This window comes from Hermetia illucens, chromosome 1, assembly GCF_905115235.1.
Source record: "Hermetia illucens chromosome 1, iHerIll2.2.curated.20191125, whole genome shotgun sequence".
Classification (NCBI taxonomy): domain Eukaryota; kingdom Metazoa; phylum Arthropoda; class Insecta; order Diptera; family Stratiomyidae; genus Hermetia; species Hermetia illucens.
Window position 1 is genome coordinate 190,441,047 of NC_051849.1, and position 26,542 is coordinate 190,467,588.

A 26,542-nucleotide genomic window follows, 5' to 3' on the forward strand; every position below is an offset into this window, starting at 1 on the left:
CTCATTCATGTTTCACGCTATCTCCCATTACCTCTAATGAGCTTTTCACCTCACAACAAGTGAGTGATACGTAAAGATACATGTATCTATGTACATGCAAATTTCTCCAAGAGACCTTTCGCCGCTAGATAAAATCGCCCCCACCTGTGGAGGAGGTTTGGAGCTCTAGCGGACGGTATCGCGCATGTTCTGCGGATGGGGAAAGAAGCTGTAGCTTCGAGCTGTGAACCATCATCATCAACCAAAATGCGAAGTTTTGTGTTCTATAGAACCGTTGTGAAAGTCGAAGGAACCATCAGAATCGCCAAGAACGCTAGCCGTGGTGTCGTGTCGTCAGTTGGCAGCTAGAAAGCCATCAGTTGGTTCCGCGAGGTACAAGAACTTTCTTCGGGTAGTGGTTCAATCGCGGCTGGTGTAATGCAGGTCTAGAATGTATCTTTCGCGGTCAGAATCTGTCGTGTATCTTCAATCTGATTGTTATCATAATAGTGACTAGGCACGGTTAAGATTTTACAATTACCACTGTTATTGAGGTTCAGTGAAGCGCACTCTTTTCAATCATCTCAAGCCGATCGAATGTTTCTGGTCGAAAAGATAAACAGAAAAACTGACCTTTGCGACCGTAAACAGAAAATAGCCAAGTGGAATATCCAGCACAATGATAAATCCTCAAAGCAAATCGCCTCCGAAATAACAAAACACTCCACACAAGGATTACGGATTACGACAAACCGAATTCACATCGGAAATTCTTCATCTTAATCCAGGACAACTTCAGCAATTTTTCCAGTTCCATTTCTCTCCCTGCAGTTTTTCGCTTTTTCATGGCCTGAGGTCCTTTTGCGGAGCATTTTAATTGTGCGAGTGCGATAATCCGGGATTTTCGTCAACAGTGAATGTGTCTCGGGAATTGAATTTATTGTCGGTTTGTTGTTTTATCTGAATGTGTGCTCTCCAACTCCAGGAAAGTGTGTCCCCGGAGCCAAATCGTTTACATTTCATGGTTTAGTGAGAAGGGACGATGTATCTTTGGAAAATCTAATTTGTGAATGAAAAGTGTATTTGAACGTCACCCCCCGGTATTTTCCAAGTTGATAGAATGGTGTAATCACGTGCAAGCCTGAAAAGTTAGAAAAGGAGTCTTTGTATTCAGCAGGAAGATAGGCAGTGCGTTGTTGGGTTCCACGAAGGCTTTGGATGTGCGGTAGTTTCCCATTGCTTGGCTTTGGAAATTGTTTCTATTTCGACGTCCTGGATCTCGACGCGGAAACGGCTTTCACTTATCAATCTTGACAGTCTCGTTATACGCGATGTTGGCGTGTTGAGCCGCACGGGGCTGATTGGGTTACTTGGCGTGTGATCCTGCTCTTTTTTTGCAGAAGTGATTGTGATGCTATAGGAGTTGTGCCCGAATGTTGATTTTTCAAGTTAGCAGTGCGTGAAATTGTGGATTTTCCCCATCTGGATATTCTATCGGCCGTGCCTGCTTTCGGTGACGGATTCATTACACAGAGAATTTCTTTGGTGGTTGAAGCACGAATTGCACGAGAAGACTGCGGTTGTATTTGATTGCTTAGAGAGAAGGTTAATGATTTACTTTACATATTACAGAAAATCTATCTATACAATTTCTATGAAAAATATACCAAACTCAGAAGCGATAATTTATAACTAGGTCCTACCTTAATTCCCACAATTTACAAAAAAAATATTAGAAAACCAAACTAAATATTTAAATTTCACTGGCTCCTGATTTCATTAAAGATTCACATACAAAACATAAATTTGCTTTTCCCCATACCCTTCACATGATGGAAAGTGTGCAATTTATTGTGAAGTCTTGCTCAATTTGTATCGTCGTATATTTTCGTTCGTTTTCTGTCTGTTACCATGGAATGTTTTTGTGTCGTCCTTACAAAAGTTTAGTGCTTCCAGAGATATACTGTCTACGTCCTTTTGTCAATTGTTTACATATGTGGACAATGCTTGCTAGACTGTACGCCACGGGAATTTAAATTCGGGTTTGGAATGCACCGTTTAAAGTTGTTGAAGTTTTTTGGGTATTTGTGTGAAGTTTAAATAAATGTTGTTTATTTGGCGTTAGGTTTATTATATTTATGGCTATCTATTTTTCATCTTCATCTAGCCTCCCTGTTAGGTACAAATTGAAAAAAAAATAGATAATAAGAAATCGTTAGGCTTTGACGCGAAGGCTAGCTTGAAGTCTTAGGTCAGACGCCACCTTTTGTGAACGAGCTAAATTTTTAAGAACGGTAGGTATCTAAGGGATATAAACCTTTCAAAAAAAATTCGCGGTATCAGACCCAACATCGTGACTGTGACCATATTAGCACACATTATTTTTTGAGTTGATCAGAAGTTATTTTTCTGACGAATCCTATCTGCTTAAATGCCAAATAAATTTGGAGAAACAGTTCAGCGTCGGCACTTGTCTTTGTTGAAAACAAAACTTTATTAGAATCGGTTCAGTGTCTGTCTGTCACAGAACAACCTCCAACACATGCGGTTAATTATACTGTTGCATGTCGAACTTAAAAGGGGGGGGGGGGGGGGGTGGAACCCTAAATAAAAGTAAAAACTACATTGTCTTTACAGCGAATATAACCACGCTGAGTATTAAATGGAAAATTAAGATTCTACTTTTCGAAGCAGGTATTAATTTTGACATTCCGTGAAAAAGGAAGGAGAGCGGGCGTCCGAGATGGGTCAATTATTCCGAGGACCCATCCTTAGAAACTACCCACTCGAAAAATCTGAAAAAAATTAGGCTGATTCATACATCCGGTATCTGGGCCTCAAAATACCCTACTTCCCAATATAATATCATATAATAACAATATATTACGATATTTCGAAAACTTGCTGCGTAACGCCCTTAAGTTCATCCTAGATCCGTAAAATTTTGCAGTGATATGGTTGTTAATAAGAGACACGATATTAGAAAGTTTGTTGGAAATTCTACCATTATTAACAAAGTTGTTGTAGGCCTTAATTGTCTCTTTTGCGTCAAATTACTACCCCCTAGGGATAAAATGTCAGCACCACATGGAATAGTCGGCGTTCATCAAGGAAGCGGCCTCTGACCACTCCACTTTATTCTTGTTATGGACACTGTCACACGGGACACCTAACTTCTAGAGTCCTACTATACACTGCTTTATGCAGATGATATTTCCCTTGCGTCTCATAGCATAGTTGACTTCGAGCAACTTGTCCAAAAATGGAATGATCATCTCATGCGAAATAGTCTCAGATTGAATCTGAACACAATAGTATCTTTAATGATCTATCCTAATTAAATAGGCACTACCACTGTTCGTGGCAGAATTCAGATCTCTCGGATCAATGCTATCAACCAATTGTGAACTACGAAATTGCTTCACGCATTAACACAATCTGGACGAAGTGGCGTTCTTTGTGATCACCGTATCAATAAACGTCTCAAATTGCAAATTTACGGCAGTGTCGTCCGCCTTGTCGCCCTCTACGGTGTTGAGTGTTGGTCGACCAAAAAAGGCAATGAACGGCACCTCGTGGTAACGGAAACCAGGATGTTTCATTGGACTAGTGACATGATACACTATGATCACATCCCAAATGATGATATCCGCGATCAATATGAGATGCACCGATCGTGGAATAATTGCCAGATAGGTTAGTGAGTTAAGTGACTATTGGTGACGTCACATTAAGTTATCCTTTTAAAAATTCACAGCAATGGTCTTTAATGATATAGATAGATATGCCAAACGCTGGCTGGCTTTCCTTAAACATTTAAAAGGTGTTGTGCTTTGAGTTTAAATGAATTTGAGAACAGCTTACTTTTTAAGAACTGGGTAAATTCAATTATTTTATTTAAATAGAGCAGAGGGTGTAATATTTTATCCCTTAAAATGACTTCTTTGAAAAGTCACGAGGCATCTCTTGTAGTAGTGCCAGAATTGGATAGCATTCGACAATAGATTATTTAAGTATTTTAACGGTGCTTCCCTTTTAGAGTGACTATTTAAATTTGAGATAGGAACTCATGTTTGGTGAAAAAGGAAGGAAGGTAAGACAGCTGAGTTGGCTGAGAGATGATGATAACGAAATTTAAATTCGGTTCCACTACAAATCAAATACGAAAAAGGGACTGCGTCGATGGCTTATCCTTCACAAACGGATCAACTTGAAATATGAATAAAAATGACAATGAGGAGTTATTGAAATATTTTTACTGCCTCAAAACTTAATGAAAACAAAACAGACAAAAAAGCAATTACCTAGATAAAAAAGAAAGTAAACCTACATTCACTTAGCCTCCCTCTGGATGATGCTTGTTTTTTCGATTCCGAGAAAGCTTAAAGTGTAATTGCCACAAACTTGAGTTTAGATCACAATATGTAGATAAGAGAAATATTTTTTGCTCATCGGTTCATTGTCTTCTAATCCAATTTGGCCTGGAACTCAGAAAATCTGGACCTTATTATTCGAGCCAGCAACTTATTAAGACCAGTTTAAGGACGACCTGGTAGGACCCAAATGATTCGATAGCCTGTCGGTCCGAATAACAATGTTCTTTTCCCTATTGATTCAGAAAAGCCCAGTAGTTTTCCGTCATATGTTCCCAACATGCTGGTTTTTTCCGAATAGTTTTTGGTCTAGTGTCATCGGGGATGAAAAACTAAAATACATTATCATGCCCTATTTATAATATAAGTAGAGTAAGCTTAATTTTAATTGGAATACCTTTGGTAAGCTTAATTTTTGTAACGAGTTTGTAAATAATAATTGGAGTGATCAAATGGCCAATTTACAAGGCAGACTGCCGGTTAAAATCATTAATGTCCAGCGTAGGCAGTCTCGTACATAAACTCTTAAAACTCATAGGGCACAAGCTAAACTACATTGTGAGGAGTCGAACATCAGGCACTCTGTGGCTTTTCGAGAAAAAAATAAAAAGTTTGATTCCTTTGGGGTGAGGAGATGATGGTGTCCGTCTTTCTCATCTATCCCACTTTCACCTGTATTGGCAGATATCATAATGGAAAACCTACTCGAAAATGGTTAGACAGCCATAACGAACCAGGAACCAGTCAGATAGGTTCCACTGACTTCATCAAGATTTTGGTAACTTTAAAGACACCACATCAAATACAGACCTTCGAATCCTAAACTAAGCCAATTTGATTTACAAAATACTAGGTGGACGAAAAACCAGAAAGCAATGAGGGGCCGGGTATTTGGGAACAACACCATATTTTTTAAAAAAAAAGATCCCGAGGGATAAATCAGATTTGCAGAACAGAAGCGGGTACAAAACGATACTTTCAGATAGTGTTGTATCCACCATAATAAAATAGATCAATCAAGAGGAATTAACTCCGCTACGGAATGAGACAATGGCTGAAGAAAAAAAAGAAAACGTGCAACCTTTATAAATCACTGTCCTCACAGGTCTGATTAGTTTTTGTCGAATTGCGCCCAAGTTTGAAGTAGAACCTGACAAATGACCGCTGTTTAAATAGGATTTTAATCGTGTTTGCGGTGAAATATAAAAATTCGTTCATAAAAAATCGCGAAGAAGAACCGTCAGAAAAGGGTTTTTGGAACACTATCACAAAAAACGAAAGTTAGGGTAGTAGGGACGAAACCTTAATTTTGTTAATAATGGTAGGAATTCCATCAAGTTTTACGAGATCATGTTTGATACCATGACCTTTATTTATGTGAAACTTGATGTTCTCAGAGTGAACTTAAGGGGGTGCATGGTTACTATTCACACTTGGGTGGGGTATATTATATCAACCACACCTACACGTCATCGTACATGGTTCACTGAAATGAGCTTCAGCTCTCCCCACGACTTCCCGAGACGCCCAAACTCTTTCTCTACTATTCTACACCAAGTTCTCTCGAGGCGACCCACCCATCGGTCAATTTGGGAGAGTGGCGTAGCGCTGGCGTAGCCAGCAATGCAATTGTCGCATCGCTTTAATGTGTGAACTACTCATTACTACTTTCGCACTTTTGCCCACGGGTAACAGACATGTGCCCCGACTAAGTTCTTCTTCTTAGGCAGGGATGCGAAGGCAGCTCTAGCGTTGTTAATGAGTCGGGCAAGATCCAGTTCGATGCCATCGTCACCGGAAATCATTCTTTATAGATGCACAAATTGATCGACGCATTGGTTGATTTGATTGAATCCTTCTTGTCAAATCTCCTAGCTAGTCTTGACCTTACACCACACAAAGGACCATCTCCATTTATGATGGCCAGTAGATGCTAAGTCAGAGCTTCGAAGTCCGCACCTCATTGACATCTGGGGTGATGAGACATGAAATAAGGATGTCATCCGTCGTGAAGATTTTTCCTCCCCGTTTGAAGCATACGGGTCGGCGCGCTCCTTTTCTTGATTTAATTTTTCAGATTCTGGTGCAACTCCAACTTCTTCTTCTTACTTTTCTTTAGTTTTTATCCCATTTATTTATTTTATTTATTTAGGAATTATTCCAAACGTCGGCAATTTTTGTGTACGTTGAGAATGAACAAAGTCATCAGTGAAAATCTTCTCAAAATATTCTCGCCATCTATCCACCGTAGCCTTTAAGCAAAGTATCGATCTTCTCATTAACGCAACAGAAGTGTTCGATATTCTGTGTCTGGCTGTTCATTTTTGTCATGGAATGCTTGGGTAATGGCAATCGCTTTCTTTGCTCCCGATTGGCATTCTTTTAAGTTTTCCAATTGACTAGAGTTTTAGCGTCAAACGCTTGCGGTAGAGGCGTTTGTTTTCATGGACCTTCATTTGAACATCGTCAGACCAAAGCCTCTTACCTCGGTTGATGAACCGCTTACACGGCTTAGTAACCCCGTGGGTTGCATAGGCCGCTTCGTGGATAGTGTCTTTAAATTAGTTCCACGATTCTTTTACATTCGCAATGGTTGGTAATAACGTAAGTGAGTTAATTTATTCCTCTTTCCCACGAAATTATCACCATTTAATGCGCGGTAAGCCAGTGTGTTCTTCATATTGTTTTATCGGTGGCAATCAAGGGCCGATGTTGAAGTTTGTTGTTATCATGCGGAATGGTTTTGCAGTCAGTGATGGTGTTGAAATGTCGGCGTCTTATGAGAATATAGTCGATTTGGGTTTTACTATTCGCACTATAAAATGTACGATGATGAGACAATCGTTTGATGAACCAAGTATTCACAAGCACAAGGTCATAGGTGTCCGAAAAATCGACTATACGTTTGCCACCCTCATTTTTCTTCTTTTTCTTTTGTTCCCTCTTCCCCCATGGAACCTGTTTATGTTTGCCATTTCACCCACATGACGGTTAAGCTCACCTGCAATAAAGGTGTAGTCATCAACAAGCACGATTAGATCTTTGCATCGAGAAGTTGCCAGAAGGCATCTTTCTCGGCATCAGGTCGACCGTAAACCCTCAGTGATGACAATGCCGACACCATATTGAGTGTGTGGCATACTAAAATAGAGAAGTTTATAGTAATTTTAACCGCATCCCCGTCCTATACCGCAGCTTTTAGCAGCAGACCATTGCGTTCCTTGGGAGCGCAGATACCAATGCGCCCTTTCGGAGGGGCCTTGAGAGTTCCTCGGTCTCTTACTTACGTATTGGCGCTGTCTTTGCGTCAAGAACCCTTGCCCATTTCTTGCCAGGACCGGCGCCCATCCTGCGCGTCGACTGTGGTGAACGCTCTGGCATTTCTCTGAGGCGTAGGATCTCTCAACGCGATCGGTAGGATTTGTCATAGAGGAATAACTCCAACCATACTTTATTTATCTCTTTCTCTGATCTCAGTAATCTATTTTTGTCTTACTGAGGATGGTAGGTGGCGTCAAACCCTTCTCCTTAAGCGTATAAGACAAGTTGTTCCACAAATATCGATATATGGCGAATAGAAAGTTACTTCTAGCGATGGAGAAGGTTTTAATTCCTAAAAACTTTTTGCTATAAATACCGCGAACTTACATTGATTATGTATAAAACATGTTTACTTCTTACCTTAAGCTCCCCACGTTTGCGAACCTGCCTAACCTGACAGTGGTGAAAAAAGCACATGTCGTGAAGACACCTCAATGGGGGTGCACTAAGATGCTGACGGACCTGAACGGCGAATTTGCCATGTTTTTTTTTTAGGTTTTTGGGATGGCTTACCCTTGTGATTGAATCTAACCAATTTAGACGACATTCTGATCATTGCTGACATTTACGTTCAGCATTAATACTCGTAATGTAATGCCAAATGCAATCCATATAGTATTTGCATCATTGACATCTTTGCGAAGCGTAGAGGATATCTTCGCACATTCCTATTTCTTTTTCTTCTGTGGCTATTACTATCATCATACTTAATGATGTGAACTTTATAAGTCTTCAGCCGCAGGGCAAGCACGAAGACATACAACAAGACCCATGACTGGTATCAGGATTCAGGAGGAAATCGAGACATTGTCATCTATTTATATTGAATTGTACCGTTTATTATCTTCCTGCCGCTATCCTTTTAGCAGTATACAAAATAGCAATTAGTTGACTATATCCACGAAGGTGATTCAACTGTGAATCTTGGATGCCTACAAATCGCTGAATTATTTGGTCGATCGAGATATATGTGTCTATTTATCGTGCATTTCATGCGACTGGTCACTATGCAATCTTAGTTTCGCGGATTATAGCAACTAGCATACTTGCAACATGTTTGCTAGGAGTTTCTTTATATCGAAAATGCTTACAATTCTGTGTAGATTCCAATTAGTGGCGTTATCGAATCTTTTATCTTTCAAAATTAGCCTCTCTTTACAGGGAATTGGGATCATTGTTAGGTGTGGAATGCGTTTGTTAACCAGTCTTTAGATGCAAATAAATGGAGGAAGTTTCCTTTTTTGGAGTCAGATTTCCATTGAATCACCGCATATACAGCATACATATCTTCTACACTATAAACTATGAAAAATGTCAGGCGAAGAAGGAGAACTTCTTCTATTGACATACAATTGGAATATTCCATTTTAGTTTGCTTAATATTTCTTGACAAAGAAATGCGGGAATGCATAGAAAATTCTTACATTAAATATGCCGGTAAACTTTCTCTCTCGTTATCCCCGTCTTTGGATTGTTTTTCTATAGAAAAAAATATCTCCCACTCAAGATAGTTCTCCAACCAAACCATTAAAATAGGAAGTTCCCATAGCTAAGGAATTTAAAATTTGCATACGTGCAATATGGGCATACGAGAAATTGCGTAACGACTCCGTACAAAGAAATGTTTTAAATGGGACAGGACCAGAAATTATCGTACATGCACACAGTTGTTAGCATCCTGCAGCATAAAATATTAGAGCAACCCTGCCGGTGGTAGAATACATAAATCAAATGCCTGTTTTTCGTTAAGAGAAATTTTATCGCCTTTGCATCTGGTACTTAAGGACATGCAGAATTCCTCTCTGCGAAGATACGGAGGATGCTATGTATATATTTCTTAGGCTATTTCCGTAGACCCATAAAACTTCTAAGGACGTATAAAGTAGACGCTGGGCCAGGATGATAGCCTTGCTTGAGGGTTTATCCTTTCTTAAGTTCTTAGCAAGTTCTGAAGAAATTGTTTCATATCATTCTAGGAAATAAAACTCCACCTGATTTTATTGTGAGTAGTTACAACCATTCACAGGTTTCATGAATAGAGTGGGACGAAAACGTACTAAAATCGAAGCTTTTAGAAGGCACGCACATTCCTGAATTTACGTCCTCTCCGCGGAAAAGTTTAGCCAAAATTTTGGAAAATAAACCCTTTTTGGAAAGATAAAGGGAAGAAATTTGTCGTTGGTTCCCTAGCAGTAAAACTGACTTGCTTACAGTTCATAAAATTCAAGAGTACCGACAAATTTTCTAAAATAGTCCTTGAATGCATGGAAAGACGTTTTGGTAGGTTATTAACGGAATTAACCGGCTTCGACGCTGAATCTATTGCCTTGAGTATTAAAATATGGGGATACACTTCGCAACAATGTGGTAACATTACAAATTTTATAATTATTCCTGCTTAATACTTCTTGTCTTATTATTTGAAAACAAAAGTCAGGCAGCAAAAGTGAGCCAACGATCGCACCCCTAACCATAAATGCAGTACTGACTCGAAAACCTGAAAAGCGATAATCATTACCAATTCAGGTTCACCAACCCCACAGTGCCTGCGTTTGGGGTTTGCACCGATGTGGTCTTGAACCCCACATGTTGACGAAAATCGCCAAACAATTTATGAAACAAACGTTGAAAAAAGTAGGAATAAAGTTTCCGCCTTCGAACGCAATCAGGGGGCTGAGTACTGGTAAACCTAAGGACACAATCGCACGAGGGAAATTCATGGCAGATTGAGTAAGAGACACCACCTATAGTTCAGGAGAGCGCTAAATACAAGGCCCAAATGAGATTGATTCAAATCAAATCAATGTTGTACTTGCCAATGTTGAGAACTCATTTACGTTCAGAGGGAGAAGCCTGGGCTCTATCGTCGACCTTACGTACGTGAGTACCACTTTGGCGAGGGGAACCACCTAATACAGGGTGCGGCAGCATAACTTCCTTTTTTCAAAACTCAATAAAAACTATTGTATGCATCGGAAAATATTTATTTATTTTTTATAATGTAGGTACATGTCTAAAGTTTATATTTACATTGTTTTGAAGATCAAATCTGTTAGGTGACGTCCCCCATTCTCCATACATTGCGTAAACCGATTTCTGGCGTTTGTCATGACTCTTGTTAGCATAGCAGGTGTTATGTTGCCAATTTCTTCTTGTATCTTGTAGGGTTCTTGGACGGTTCACATAAACACGCAATTTCAAAAAACCCCATAGAAAAAAATCAGAAGGGGACAGATCGGGAGAGCGTGCCGGCCATTCCAAATCGCCTCTAATTGAGATAAGGCGCTCTGGAAAGTGTTCCCTCAAAACAGCCATCGATGCTCTTGAAGTGTGTGCTGTTGCACCGTCTTGTTGGAACCAAGTGTCCCCCAAATCCAAATTTTCTAGCCGTGGGAAAAAAAATTCTGTAGCATGTTTATATATCGGTCCGAATTCACTGTCACTGTAACCTCATTTTCCTCAAAAAACCAGGGACCAATAATTCCAGCTGAGGAAATTGCACACCACACTGTGACTTTGGGTGAATGCAAAGGCTTTTGATGCAATTCTCGAGGGTTGGTGTCAGCCCAGTAGCGCATGTTTTGTTTGTTAACCGACCCACACAAATGAAAATGGGCTTCATCGCTAAAAAAAGCAATAGCACCCTCGGGAACGACATCAAGAAGAAGCTCACACGCGTTCATTCGAGAATTGAAGTCACGTTCTGAAAGTTCCTGCACTATCGCCATCTTATAGGGATGAAAATGAAGATCATCACGAAGAATTCTTCTCACAGAACGATCGGATAGTCCAAGGGCAGATGCGTGTTTGCGCGCAGAACGCCACGGCGATCGCAACATTGACGCTCTCACTGCTTCAATGTTCTCAGGTGATCTAACGGGCGGAGGGACTCCAGTTCTTCCTTTTGTCACACTTGCAGTTTGTCTGAATGTAGTGACCCATGTAACAATTGATTTGCGGTCTGGGACGGGAGCCAACGGGGCTAAATTAAAGCAATTCCGAAATGCACGCTGTGTTGCAATAACCGAACATTCGCTTGAAAAGTAAACCTCAACGACAAAGGCACGCTCCTCACTATTCCAACGCATGATGGCGACTGAACCGTGTCGGGACAAAACTTTACAGTATCCCCTCTTGAACGCGACTACTAGCGCTCGGCTATGCCATCAACTAACTGAGTGGCGTGCATTTTAAAAAAGGAAAGGCAGGAAGGAGGTGCTGCCGCACCCGGTATGTCAATGATCATTACACCCACAGCGACTACCGACCAGCGACCGAAATGGCATCGAGAATCACGCGATGGGTGACCGAGGCATGCGACGCTGCTATGCCCCGGAGGCGAGAGATTGCAAGCAAACAGCCAAACTATTGATGGAATAGCGAAATCGTGAAGCTAAGATCGGCATGCCATCGAGCAAGAAGACAGTTCCAGCGATCCAGGGGAAGACCCGGCCACAAGGAGCGCGAACGGGATTATAGGACGTTGCGTGGCAGAATAAAGTAGCAAAAAGGATTGTTTTAGGCGACTGTTTGTGGATGTCAACATAAACACCTGAGGTATGGCCTACAGGCTGGTTATGAAGAAGTTGAAGGGCAAAGATCGCCCCAGGGGACTTGTCCACGGCTTCTACGAAAAATTGAAACCACACTCTTTCCTCGCCATACGGGGAGCAGGTATCAAACGGAGACCCAATTCGAGGTGGATGTAATACCCACCGTTACCGAGGAGGAACTTCAGGAGGTCTGCGGAAGGATCGGCGATGGCAAGGCTCCGGGTTTAGATAGCATCCTTAATAAAGCGCTGAAGCTGGCGGTGGGAACCAGACCTGATTGGTTCATAAATACCTTCGATACGTGCATGGCGGAAGGCCAAACTCGGCAAGCCACCGTGGAGCCCAGCATCCTATCGACTTATCTGTTTGTTGGACACTATGGGGAAAATGTTCGAGGGCATCATCTGCAATAAATTGCTCTCAATCGTGGAAGATGGGAATGGTCTTGCGGCTCAACAATATGGGTTCCGGAAAGTTCGCTTTACTGTTGGCGTGGTCACTCTTGGTGGACTTGGCTCGAGAGGCAATGCTTTCTGGCAAGTGTTGTGTCGTGGTGACGGTGGATGTAGAAAATGCATTCAACTCCACCAACTGGGACCGCATTAAGGAGTCATTGGCGAGAATTAATGCATCTGGTTACTTGGCTAAGCTAATCGAGGGTTACCTGTCGGACAAAGCTCTCTGGACGACGGGCCCAATGAATACATCATCACAGCGGGGTTACCACAAGGTTCGATGTTGAGCCCTCGTTGACCATCGATGCCAGGGTAGATTTCAAAGGGCATATATCGTATGCCTGTGAAAAAGCTGCAAAGACCACCACGGCCCTTGCCAGGATGATGCCAAACTTAAGTGGGCCAAAACGGTGTAGCAGGCTACTGATAGATGGGCTTTAGGTCGGAGGCAAACTGGACTTCTGTCATCCACGCAATTGTGTGGATACAAACCCAAATCCTGAGAGAAGCACGTTCAAAAAGAGCGCAAAGAAATGGAGAAGCTGTACCCTAAAGGCGGAATGGAGCTGCTAAAGGAAGCGAAGAAGCGGAAGTATGTCGCGCGAAGTAATGTCTAAATAGTGGTCTCGTGGGGCAAAGGCAAGAGAGAGGTGGGGGTGTGTTTTTGATAGGTCCGAATCCCACACTACACGGGAGAGCTGGAATGTATGTGTCTTTCTAAGATTTTTTAACACCTCCGTGCATTTAAAAAAAACTATGGCGAGTTCGGTGAAAGTAGAAAGGTATTAGCTCTCAAATTAATGATGGGATTTAACAATTCAATAAATATGACGTCGATATAAACGATATAAAGTATACTAATTATAAATTACAAAATTTTAAAGCTCGTGTCCCGTAACTACGTTAATTTAGTGAGATTGATGTAACTATCTTTTTATAATTCTCTATCTCAATGAATTTCTGCTTCATTATCATCACAATTAATGCTGTTCAAGTGGTAAGCCTACGGAAGGGGGAAATACAAATACGACTACAAACATACGTGACCAGCCGGAGTTAAAAGTCGGGTCAACGACACTCAACCAACTCCGGCCATTAATTTGTGTCCTGTATTTTAACGGATTGTACATAGAAGTTATTACCCCCCTTTCTTGGAGCCCGCTGTTGGATACCCTAACAGTCTCCTGGTCCTGATGCTAATCTATAAATTTGCATGGATCTTTTCCTTACTGTTTTTTTTTCCGCAAAAGAAATTAAATACTCTTCAACTTGTTTTGTGCTTTATCAAGTAACATATCTGATCGTGCTATATTGGAAAGCTATCTAAGGTTGGTTAGTTCACTGCTCCACCAATTAGTGTGCTTTTAACTAGGGAGTGTGTATATCCTAGGCATGGACACGTCGTTTACTTCGGCGATACATTGCGTTATATGGAGAGTTTCCAACGTTAAGATTTGTGTCTTATTAAGTACCTCTAGCCATACCTTCATGAATACATATTTGTTTAACAAAAGCCTTTGAAGACCAACTGGGTTTGGCCTGGACATGCTGGTCTTTAGCTCTGTCACTGTTAACATGGTTCAAAGATGCCTGGCCGATGGTTACTACTGGTATTGTCTTCACTATCATTTTCGATAGGTGTTTACAATACCTTCTTTGGCTCTCAACTCGAGGGCGTCAGCATATGGGGTATTCACCCACTAAAACTACTCCCAACCCCCTCGTTGAGAGGTAAGATATTACATCACGGAGCAGAACCAACTCGCACTAGTTTCGTATCCTTTCTTCTATATACAAAATTCATAACCACGGTCTTCTTGTCTCCTCTGAATTTCGTATCTTTTTCTGGGTAGATCTGATCATGGAGTTGTTCGAATCCAAATCCTCCTAACATGGAACTACTTCCTGCACCAGATTTTTCGGTATCAGCTGCTCCCCTAAGGTTTCTTTTAGGTTTCTCCATTTTCTATGAATCCCAGACAGGAGAAAAATACGGCCTTCTTGCTAGGAAAAAACCTCTGGGTAATTTTTCGCAAAAGCGTAGAACACGCGATCTGTCGAGAGGAACATCCTTTGAGTTGTCCCAACCAGCCTTCGCTGAAGCAGCAGGACATATAAGACGCCAGTGAAGGGTGATAAAAGTCAGGTCTACAACTGAGCCAGACTCCTCTTTCGAAAAGGTGTTTACATCATCTTCATTAGTTAAAACTACATCTAACTGCGCTCCCTTGCATTTGCTTCGATGTTACCCCAGTCGAAGGCATAAGCGTTCGAGGCAACGGCAATCACCTTTGGACTCATCGTATCTTGTATGGCTTGGGGGTCGCACCCCATACGTCATCGTCACAGTTTCTGTAGAATTCACTTACGATGACGATTACCATTTTGGATATTCGTAAGTGGTCGGTTCAAGCAAACCCTAAGAGATCCTGCAATGGTTAGGGTTTATTGGCTAAATCTTTCCGTCAGTTCCGCCGGAAGTTTCCCCACTGCGCTTGGCCGCCAGTTGAACTGAAAGCTTGCATCAGTGCAACAACTTTGACCTAATATAACTTTGTTAGGAATTGCGTGATTTCCAGGCTATTGCAGAATTTTATTATTCTACAATGAACTTAAGGGGGCTTTCACTAAATTTTCAAAAAAATATAGTAATGTACTATTATTAACTTTATTTTAACAGATAGTCGTATGAAGAGCTTTTAGAATGTTAGATATCGGTTAGTGGCAGATTAATGACTTTTTTTTCAGAATTTTCCGTTTGATGGTTTCTAAGAATGATGCCTTTAAATAAATGCTCATTTCCAGCCCCGGCATTCCCCCTGAATTACGGCTAATGTCAAAGTTAGTACCCACTTTGGAGAGTACTAATCGAGACCTTTCATTTGATACCCCACATGACTATATTCGATGAAAAACAATTTACACCCCACTTTGTATATATGATTCATTTCGAACTTTTCCGGTTGCTGATAGCTTCTGCGCTGGTAATCTTATTGTGTTTGAAGCTTTTCCCAAACTTAAAATAGATTTCCTCCGCAAGTTCCTCCAATTTAAATTGCTCACTAAACGCAGTGCAGACTTTTTCTTTCGATGCTATGTCCTTACACTATATATAAATCCTATGTTGGGAGTGTCATGTTCTTTGCCAGTGAGTCGCTAGCATGGATGTAAAAGTCATGCTTTCAGCTCGACCATGAGATCCCTTTTCTGGGTTCTTCGGTTACTGTTTATATTTCCGTTCTGGTTTTTTAGATCAGAATCAGCTTAAACCTATATTAATATCTCCGTGTGCGATTGATTGCTCTTGTTGGATATAATTCGCACTTTTCTTTCCTTTCCGCTTTTGTGTTAGTAATGTTGGTCCAGCTATCGTGTTCGTCCCTATTGGGACAGCAGGTTTCGATTTCTGCTTGGAATTTCTTTCTTCCTATTACGATTTATTATAAAGGACTTTAGTGGCTTATACCATGGATTTTATGGCTGTGCTTGGCTTTTATGGATTCGGTGATCTCAGTAGTTTCTACCCTTAACCGGGTTTAGGGCAAAAATTATTCCTCCGGAAAAGGGCTCTGTTTTCTATGACCCATGGCAGGATTACCCCTTTTGTGTATAAAAGGACTATACTTTCACCGTTGGCATTTATTGATTTTTCCTGTACTTTATCTTTTACTGTTTTTGGCATTGACAGAGACCTCAGAGTTAAAGAGCTTCTCCTGGATGTGTGTCTCTCTTGATTCCGGAGTGCCACCTGCTGTCGCACCTTTTGAATAAATATGGTGGGTGTTCTTACGGTTTTGGTCATCGAGCGATATGTTTTTAGCGCATCTTTCTTTGGTTTCATTACTGGTGTTCTCGCTAAGGTCATACTTCATTTGAATACCTCCTTTTCCAAATCTCTATCGCTTGTGGCAATAGATCCCACAGTGACCAAGTGGTTCACTACTGAGTTATTTTGATTGAGCGATATGGCTTGCGCACTCCGCCGGTAATGGGTTTGCTACTTCGTTCGTCTTCTATGCTGCTGTTTTCTGCTCCAAGTATCCTCCCATCGCTACTTTGATACGCACTACGGAGATGAGCAAATACTTGCCCATACAGCTCTAACCACGCTATCCGGACACGACGCAATCTTATGTTCCACCAAATCTAAGCGATGTGATAGCAGCCACTCCATGATTAACATAACCGGTGGCTAACATCCTCAGGCAACATCTTTGTCAAATAACACAAGCGCTGGTCATCTGCATAGCTAATAACGATTGGCGCGCCGTAGAAGCTTGATGCGTAACATATGGTCATACATCACGTTCCAGAGTACGGGCCCTAGTGTAATTTAAACACTTTTTTTCCGAGTTATCACAATCTCGGCAGATGCCGGATTTTACCTAATACTACCTACATAAAAATTAAAGGGGCACTGGTGGTGGTGGCCGGTGATAGGTCAGTGGGAGAATCCGTCGAGTACTCCCCGCAACATCGAGCACGTATGCAAAATGGTGTACTTCTGCATGGTTTGAACCAGACTGTGCGAAAGTCCCAGGACATCAAGGGAAGTCGTGAGGGATTTAGGTACAATACCTGTAGCTGACAATATTATGGGAACTACAACCAACCACTCGAGACGCCAAATTTCTTTGATTTCCCGAGCCAATGGGTCATAGTTCACCTTCTTCTCCACGTATTTCCGTTCAATGTTGCTATTATGGGGGATATTAACATCAATAATATACGCGGAGCGACCCGTCTTGTCAACTAACAGTACGTCAGGCTTGTTGTGTGCGGTATGGTGATTAGTCAGAACTTGCCGGTCTCAATACATGCTGTAAGCAGAACTATCAAGTACTGCTTGCGGCTCATATCGGTAAACCGGACATGTTCCCGTGATCAGCCCATGCTTATATGCAAGGTTTTGATGGATAACCTTATATACAGCATTATGCCTGGTGATGTATTGCACCGGTGCCATAACAGTACAGCCAGAAATAAGATGGTCCAACGTCTCTAACGCCGAACAACACATTCTGTACTGGTCGTTCTCCATCCGTTCTTTCATGATGAGCTTTTTATAAGCTCGGGTGACGACCACGTCATCCTGAATGGGACACATGAACCCCACCGTCTCAGCAAAGCGCTCCCCAGCACACAGCCATCTGTTCGACAGATGTAAATTGACAAATGGCTACCAAAGACAATTCACGTGTTTACCGTGCATTGCTTTCGACTTCCATTCATCGATCCGCTCTTGGTCCGACTTCACCCCGCTCAGAGGATTGAAAGATCGATCCTTCAAGTTAAGTGGAGTCAGTCCACAGTCTGCCTTGCAGATAGCCGCATGCTCTTTGCTGTAAAAATAAGCGCGCAGCGAGTCGACTTGGCGATGATGTTGTGCCGCCACGTCAACCACGTCCCTACCTCCGATGTCACGAGGCAGGTTCATCCGCTCCACGGCAAACTGTGGGTGATGCATTCGGAATTTGGACATAGTTGTCCGTATCCTTCGCTGGACGTTTTCCAGGTCGGTCTTCGTCCACGGCAATATTCCGAATGCATAAGCCAGTGAAGGGATAGCGAATACATTCAACGCGCTTATTTTATTCTTCCCCGAGAGATGCGATTTCAGCACCAGCTTTACACGTCGCAGGAATTCGGACAGCAGAGCTTCCTTCAGATCACGAACCATGGGTTCCTTGCAGAATTCCTAGGTACTTGTAGAAGTCTGTCGCGGTCATAGCTTCGATGTGGAGGTCACCAATGCGCATGTCCGGCATGTGGCTGGTGATGACCTTTGCGGATGGCTTGGATTCGACATTTGTCTAATCCAAACTCCATCCGAACATCACGGCTGAACATGTCTATTATTCGCAACAGACTTCTAAGATGGTCGTCAGTACCAGCATACAGCTTGATGTCATCTAAGTACATCAAGTGTGTCAGTTCGCACTTAGCACGTAGGCCATATTTTATTGCAAAACCATGCCCTCTAGCATCATTCAGTAGCCATGAAAGGGGGTTCAGTGCCATACAAAACCAAAGGGGACTCAATGAATCCCCCTGGAAGATGCCCCTCCGTATACGGATGGGCTCTGAGGTATTAGCACCCTCAGATGTACGGAGTGATAAGGTGGTATGCCACCCTTCCATGACTGTCGCCAAAAACTTTATTAGTTTCGGATCAATGCGATACAGATTTAGGATATCGATTAGCCAGGTATGCAGAACGCTATTGAAAGCCTTGGCATAATCGATATAGCAACTGAAGAGGTTTCTTTGGCCTCTAGTTGCTTGTCCTACAACTACCGAGTCGATAATGAGTTGCTCTTTGCAACCCCTTGACCCAACTCGGCAGCCCTTCTGCTCCTCGGACAGAATGTTGTTGGTCTCGAGGTGCGCATTGATCCTTCCACTAATAATGGACGTGATGAATTTGTAGAGGGTTGGTAAGCAAGTGATCGGTCTTGTGTCTGCGGGGTCCTGCACCGTGTCCTTCTTAGGGATAAGGTAGGTAATCCCCGCAGTGAGGAAAGGTGGAAATTCCTCCGGCCGACCCATGACCTCATTTATACTGGGTAAACACTTTTATTATAATTTTAATATTAATTATTTTTATTTTAATTTCTTTAACTTAATTTAAATTATTTGATTTAATTTGGGAGGAGTGACCTCACTTTTCCTACTTCCTACTACTGGAACTTCAACTGAAATCAAACAGCAACTTTCCCTGTCAAAAATTGTTTTGCCATGTCATGGTAAACGCGATTCGCATTTCCTTGCATGCGACACGCAAGCTGTTCACTCCGCTACAACATTTCACCCCCAGCTGAAACCAAAGGAGGGTTTCAGTGAGGAACCAGCCGGACGGCTCCCTCAAATCGGCTTCCGAGCAACGTCCGTCCAAATTAGGACATTCCTACAGGATTCGAGATCCCTGTGCATGTCAGCCACGGTTTTCGCGTAGCTGCTGAAGGCTTTAGTTTTGGCATTGCGTTCTTGAGCAGACGCAACAGATCGGTAACGTTGAGTTCTGACGTGATGTCGAGAACAGTAGACAGAACAGTGTAGCGCGGATTCTGAGGTTCTCCCCGTATAACAGCTCCGTGGGACTTGAAGCAAATTCTTCGTGTGTGGCTGTCCGGAGGCCAAGAAGAACGAGTGGTATCACCTGCAATGAACAAGGGTCGTTTTGGGCCATTGCAATGGCCTTCAGCATCTTGTGCCACCTTTCGAGCATCCCATTGGACCGCGGGTGGTAAGCGGTTGTTCTGGGGCGTTTAAAGTCGAGGAGTTTGTTCAACTTTGAGAAATGGGAGGACTCAAACTGCATTCTCGAAAGAGGGCCCCTGCACAAGATTGTGCTGTAATGTCTTTCAGAGATATTGCCTCAGGCCACTTGAAACCGTGTGAGTCTCGCAAAGGGCCAATGATGTCGAAGTGAATTGTATGGAAACGCTTGGTGGACCGAGGGAACATTCCTACCTCTTCCCTTACATGCTTCCCTTTCGAAAATTGGCCAGAAGGTATGGCCTTGGTCATTTGCCCTCCTTCAATGTGCTTCATTTCACGCAGCAGTTGGCTTGGCGTACGGTCACCTAATATTAGCTCTGTCAGTAAGTGGATAAATTTAGCCGTCTTACCTGCTTTTTTAAATTGACTATAAGAACAATCTTCGAGGACGTCGGAGACAAGCTCAACTGCCTCCTCGTCCAGCCCGACAAATTTGACCGTTCAATAATATTAATGTATTATCTGCTGGAGCGATGGTTGCGACATTGTAACGTTGATGGTACCGTTGAGAAGCGATTGGCTAGCGAAGGAGACTCGTTGTCAAAAATTGTCTTTCAATGTCATGGCTTACGCAATTTACATTTGCGTGCATGCGACACGCAAGTTGTTCGTTCCGCCACACTAGTGTTGATTTTTGAGGTTGTCACCAAATATTCATCTCCCCACTCTCAATAATTGGGTCAATTATATTCTGCAAAGGCTAAACTGGAATAAATGCGGAGCTTATGGAATGTTATGCAAACGGTTAGCAATGCCTACACACGTATGTATAACAAATCATTTGAAAGTGGGGTCACTTTTGATCTGGAACTCGAAAAAATCCCACCTGAGGCTGCAATTGAACTATTGAGGATACTGCACCAAGCATAGAATGGAAGCTTTTGATGCCACCAGTGCATGAACTTTAGAGTAGCAGAGCCGACTACATACACTTTCTCGCACAAAAAGGCATCACTCTCGGTAAATGCTTCTGCTAGTACTTTTTGCAAATATAACATTTGCATAAGAAACCTAGAATATGAACATAGATACACGCTTTCTACTTTGGAAAAAGTTAGTTTTTAAAACAGTACAATGCCGTTTGTGAACTTATATGGTATTCAATTATTTACTGTGCTTTAGTTCGATTTCAGTGCGGTGAATATACGCCTAAAATGAAACCACTTACGGTCAAGATACATACATAGCTTTGAGAATTGTTTGGCTCTCCTTCTTCCTTGAACTTGTTATCAATTAAATTAAATCTTCAGTAAAATCCTTAACTACAAGCTTGAAACGACTCTATTTCTTGTACTTGTTTGCTCCACGTGCTTTGCATGTCAATAGCGCTTTATGTGTACGTTTATAGGATGCCTCCCCCAAGTGACTAATCCAGTACAAGCTCTTCCTGGGTAGTTAAAAATCCTGCTAATCAACTACTAACCCAGTTTCCTGCTTTGCACTTGGTCCTGTCTTGTTCGTGTTCCTAACCCTATCTGCTCCGTGGTAGACCACTTAATACATACAATCGCAAACGTTTTCCCTGAGGAAACGCTCTCGAATTTTCAGGACATACTGTGGCTGTATCTGCGTGTGTAGTGTTTTTCCTGAACTCCCTCCTAAAATATTCCCTATTGGCCATTTGTTTGTTGCTCGTTTCAATGTTAAACGTATGATGAGGTTTTCTGACTTTTTTGTGATGTTTGAAGGTTGTGGATAGTACAATATGCGAAGATCCTCCGGTGGTTTTCTTCCCCGACTAGAATATTAAGCAGCCAGTGTGTTGTTTTAATGGAGAATTTTCGACACTATCTGTGGTTCTGGAAAAGATGGGAACGCACGTAGAGAGATACTAAAATGTAAAAGATATTCATATGATATTTTGTATGTATATAGTTATGTTTTCTAGAGATGCAGATATGTATGTATGTTCATGTAAATCGACACATTTCCGTCCGACTGTAAGTCCTCGGAGAATACTACTCTCGAGAATATCGTTACTTGAATATGTTGGATAAAATATAGTTCTGGATATTTTTTGAGAGGAATGAATTGCGCTAATGGTTCTCAGAATGAATCGTGCTTAGAATTTATAAATTTGGAAATATCAGCTGTTGAAATTTGGATTAGATAGGAGTTCTGTTACTTTTTACGAGATGCTGGGTATTGTGCTTTTAGGTGAATTTCTACAAATAATGTATACAACTTATTGGGAGGCCTCTCGTCCTCGTTTCCAGAAGTTTCTTTCCAATTGTCTTTATTTGTTGACGCCACTTCGGAATTACAACCTCATCCAATAAGTCTTTTCATCGCTGCTACCCGAAACTCTACACCCATAGCTGTTACGATGAGAGTACGACTGCTGTATTACCTTGAGACCAACATGGTAAACAATCCTGTCAACCAGCTAAACTCCCCTGACAGGTTTGTCAGTTGTGAACACTGACTGTGCGAGACAGTTCGGCAAGATGAGGATCGGGGTTTTCGATTCAACGATATTATCTCCCTGTCAGGATACAGAACTTTGACTTAATAAACAAACAACTAAACCCACTCGAGGTAAATTACTCTACTACAGACGCGAAGTCTCGAAGCGGGTTTGTATTTTCTCCAATCGACATAAACTGCCTAAAGGCCTAACCATGGCGGAGACTAAATAAAAAATAAGTCGGGAAACCGGAAGCTTGACGCTTCAGGTATAAAAGCTTTTGTGTTTCCTTATGCGAGGAGCAATGAGTCCATAACAGTTGTGTGTGGAGCAACAACCGGCATCCGGTTTAGGTCTGCTTTAATAAGGTACTCCAGACATCCCAATTCGATATTCCTAAACGCTGTCTGGCGTCCTGACCTACGCCATCGCTCCATCTCAGGTAGGGTCTGCCTCGTCTTCTTTTTCTACCATGGATCTTGCCCTTATAGACTTTTCGGGCTGGATCATTCTCATCCAAGCGGATTAAGTGACCCGCCCACCGTAATCTATTGAGCCGGATTTTATCCACAACCAGACGGTTATGGTATCGCTCATAGATTTCGTCGTTATGTAGGCTACGGAATCGTCCATCCTCACGTAGGGGACCAAAAATTCTTCGGAAGATTCTTCTCTTGAACGCGGCCAAGGGTTCGCAATTTTTCTTGCTAAGAACCCAAGTCTCCGAGGAATACATGAGGACTGGCAAGATTATTATCTTGTACAATAAGAGCTTTGACCCTATGGTGAGTCGTTTCGAGCGGAACAGTTTTTGTAAGCTGAAATAGGCTCTGTTGACTGACAACAACCGTGCGCGGATTTCATTATCGTAGCTGTTGTTGGTTGTGATTTCTGACCCTATATAGGAGAAATTATCAACGGTTGGTTTTTGGTGCTGACGTTGCCACCATATACTTTGCCTTCTCTTCATTGATGTGCAGCCCAAGATCTCGCCCCGATTGCCGCCTGCTTGATCTGGATGAAGGCAGTTTGTATGTCTCGGGTGATTCTTCTCATGATGTCGATATTGTCACCATGGGCCAGTAGTTAATATTAATAATCGTTGGCGCAACAATCCATGTTGGATCAGGGCCTTGAAGCGTGTTAGAGCACTTCATCCAAGACCGTAACAGTACACTAGGAGGCAATGTGGGCAGCATTGCGTTCGCCCGAGATTATTATCCTGATTTGACTCAGGTACTTATTCACAGCTGAATCGACTGGTATCCGACGTCAAATCACGATACAAATTCCACTGCCACCAGTGAGATTTGAACCGCGACCTTCCGTACGATAGCCTTGTGCTCTAACTACTCAGCTATCCGAACTAAGGCCAGTAGTTCGGTGGCCAGGTTAAAGGGGACGCATGATAGGGCATCCCCTTGTCGTAGACCGTTGTTGATGTCGAATGGTCTTGAGAGTGATCTTGTTGCTTTTATTTGTCCTCGCACATTGGTCAGTCTTATCAATTTTGTCGGGATACCGAATTCTCTCATGGCCGTGTACAGTTTTATCCTGGTTATGCTATCATAGGCGGCTTTAAAGTAGATGAAGAGATGGTGCAACTGACTGCCATAGTTTTCCATCACTTCTCGCAGAGAGAAAATCTGATCTGTTGCTGATTTGCCTGGAGCGAAGCCTCTTTGGTATGGGCCAATAATGTTCTGCGTATATGGGGCTTTCCGGCCTAGCAAAATAGCGGAGAATATCTTATAGATGGTACTCAGCAACGTGATACATCTGTAATTGCTGCAACGAGATACATCTGTAATTGCTGCACTGTGTGATATCTCCCTTTTTATGTATGAGATACATATTACTATAATCCCGAGTTATCACAATCTCGGCAGATGCCGGATTTTACCTAATACTAGCACTAAGTGCCAAGCATTTAGGCTCGGACGATCCTACCTACTTAAAAACTAAAAGGGGCACTGGTGGTGGTGACCGGTGGTAGGTCAGTGGGAGAATCAGTGGGAGAATCCGTCGAGTACTCCCCGCAACATCGAGCTCGTATGCAGAATGGTGTACTATTATTAACTTTATTTGTGTAGATATCGTAACGAAGAATATTTGGGGGCTTAGATACTATCATTTTCTTTTCCGATTTTTTATTTCCATAGATTCTGAGAACGGGTATTAAACGAATTTGAAGTTTTGCGTACCACCTTAGTTTTTATATTCCATATTTGCATCCCAACTGTTAGGTTAACACAGATGCGTGTCATCTTCATTCAATTTTTATCCTGCAAAAACCATCCGAGTGTCAATAACGCTCTCTATGTGCCAGTCGAACCTTCTCACATAGAAAAGTAGTAAATAGTCACGGGGTGTTCCCTTGTTCCAATTCCAGATGTAATGAAACTCCCTTTGCCAGGGTATCCTGGAGATTGTCATCTCCCCTCGTTATAATAGTTAGTTTATCCAACACCAATTGCACTCTGAGTTTGGGCAATTTTCTATATATAGTACTAATCCATCAATACTAACGGTTGTGGATTTGCCTGAAGTCCGCTAAAAAGACCACTTACAATTGTTCAGCCTTAGATTTTGGTGGTTTACTCGGTTTTCTGCGATTGTCCTTCGTCAACGTTAAAAAGAAATAATTTAGGATCTTGCCAAAAGCGATATGCGATAATACATGTGTTGATTCTAAAATGAAAACTATTAGAAAATTCTTTTCCATGTGTTTGTCAATTGGTTAACCAGCGAACCTATCGTTTGAGACTTGATTCCTGACTTTCGCCATACTACTGTTAACGTTCACGAAGATTCGACTTGTATACATTAATCAGTTGCTCGGTTCACATCGTTAGAAGAAAGCCGGCTGAGGAAGGATCCCTTGGACGACATAACCTAGAAAGGTGGACGATCTTTTACAAAAGCAAAATGGTCTTATGCTCTGGTATCATGTCCATCGTAATATGTAGCTTTCCCTTCATTCAGCATTTGTTCATAAAAAGCCGAGGAAGGACAGATGATATTAAGGGTGCTGGCTCTGCCACCATCAAGTCGGCTGAAAAAGGGAAAATTGAGACTTCCATCAGGATATGTATAAAGAAATCAATCGCAAATAATTTTACCAAGAAGTAGCCTTCAAAAAAATCTACTTTCAGAAGTAATGTTGATTCGTCTGCTATGAAATTCAATTTTCATTCACAGATCAATTAAGAGACAAGTATTGCTCTGGAACCTTAACTATAATTTGGTTAATGCAAGAATTGAATAAAAATAATTTCTTTTTTAATAAAATAAAATACTTAATATTCAAAAAATTCATCTCTCTCTCTTTACAGGTAATGCAGATGAAATTTTCCTAAACTGAAATGTATGTAGATATATATCTATTCGTAAATTAAGATTCTTTGAGAGTAATTTATGTTGATATTAGTATCCAGCATAGCGAGTACAATGGACCAACACGGCCTGAGTTCTCAGAAGCTGTAGCTTCTCCCCCACCACACACAAAGTATCCAACATATAATATATAAGACAATATTGTTGTACTAGGTAATAGAAGAAACAAGTCGGGAAACCGGAAGCTGGACGCTTCAGGTACGAAAGGTTTTGTGTATTTCTTAGTACGTAGCACGTAATATATCCATATATTATGTGAGAGTATCCACTTTCGGGTGATATTGACATTCATAGTCTTCAATTTTCAAAGAAGCAACAAATTTGAGATATTATAACTTTGTTAGTGATTTCCACCAAACTTGGTAAGATCATCCTCTATATTATAGCCTATAACACAGCAATTTTCATGGTACTAGGATGAACCTAAGGGGGGTTTCTAACCAATTACAAAAAATTGTAGTAATATACTGCTATTAACTTTATTTAAACAGATATCGGCATGGAAGGTATTTCGGAGCCCAGGCACCATATAGTGGCAGCCTCCTGATTTTTTTCTGATTTTTCGGTTTGGTAGTTTCTGAAAATGGCCCCCTTAAAGAAATCATCACTTTCAACCCCCCGCAATTCCCACGTTTCCTAGAAATGTCAAAACTAAGGCCGGCTTTGAAAAGTACTAATCGAGACCTTTAATTTGATACCCCACATGACTATATTTGATGAAAACAAAATTTACACCCCCCTTTTGCATGTATGGGGACCCCCCCTTAAATTCAACGT

At 41.8% G+C, this 26,542-nt stretch overlaps 1 protein-coding gene across 2 annotated transcripts in view; it reads left to right on the plus strand.

Moving 5' to 3' along the window:
• Window positions 1–253: 253 nt before the first annotated feature.
• The window catches only part of LOC119646944 (monocarboxylate transporter 12), a 277,565-nt gene continuing 251,276 nt past the window's right edge, over window positions 254–26,542 (plus strand). For both annotated transcript variants that reach the window (XM_038047635.1, XM_038047633.1), the window contains exon 1: window positions 254–1,584. The gene's annotated coding sequence lies outside the window, so the exon portion shown is untranslated. The remainder of the gene's footprint in view (window positions 1,585–26,542) is intronic.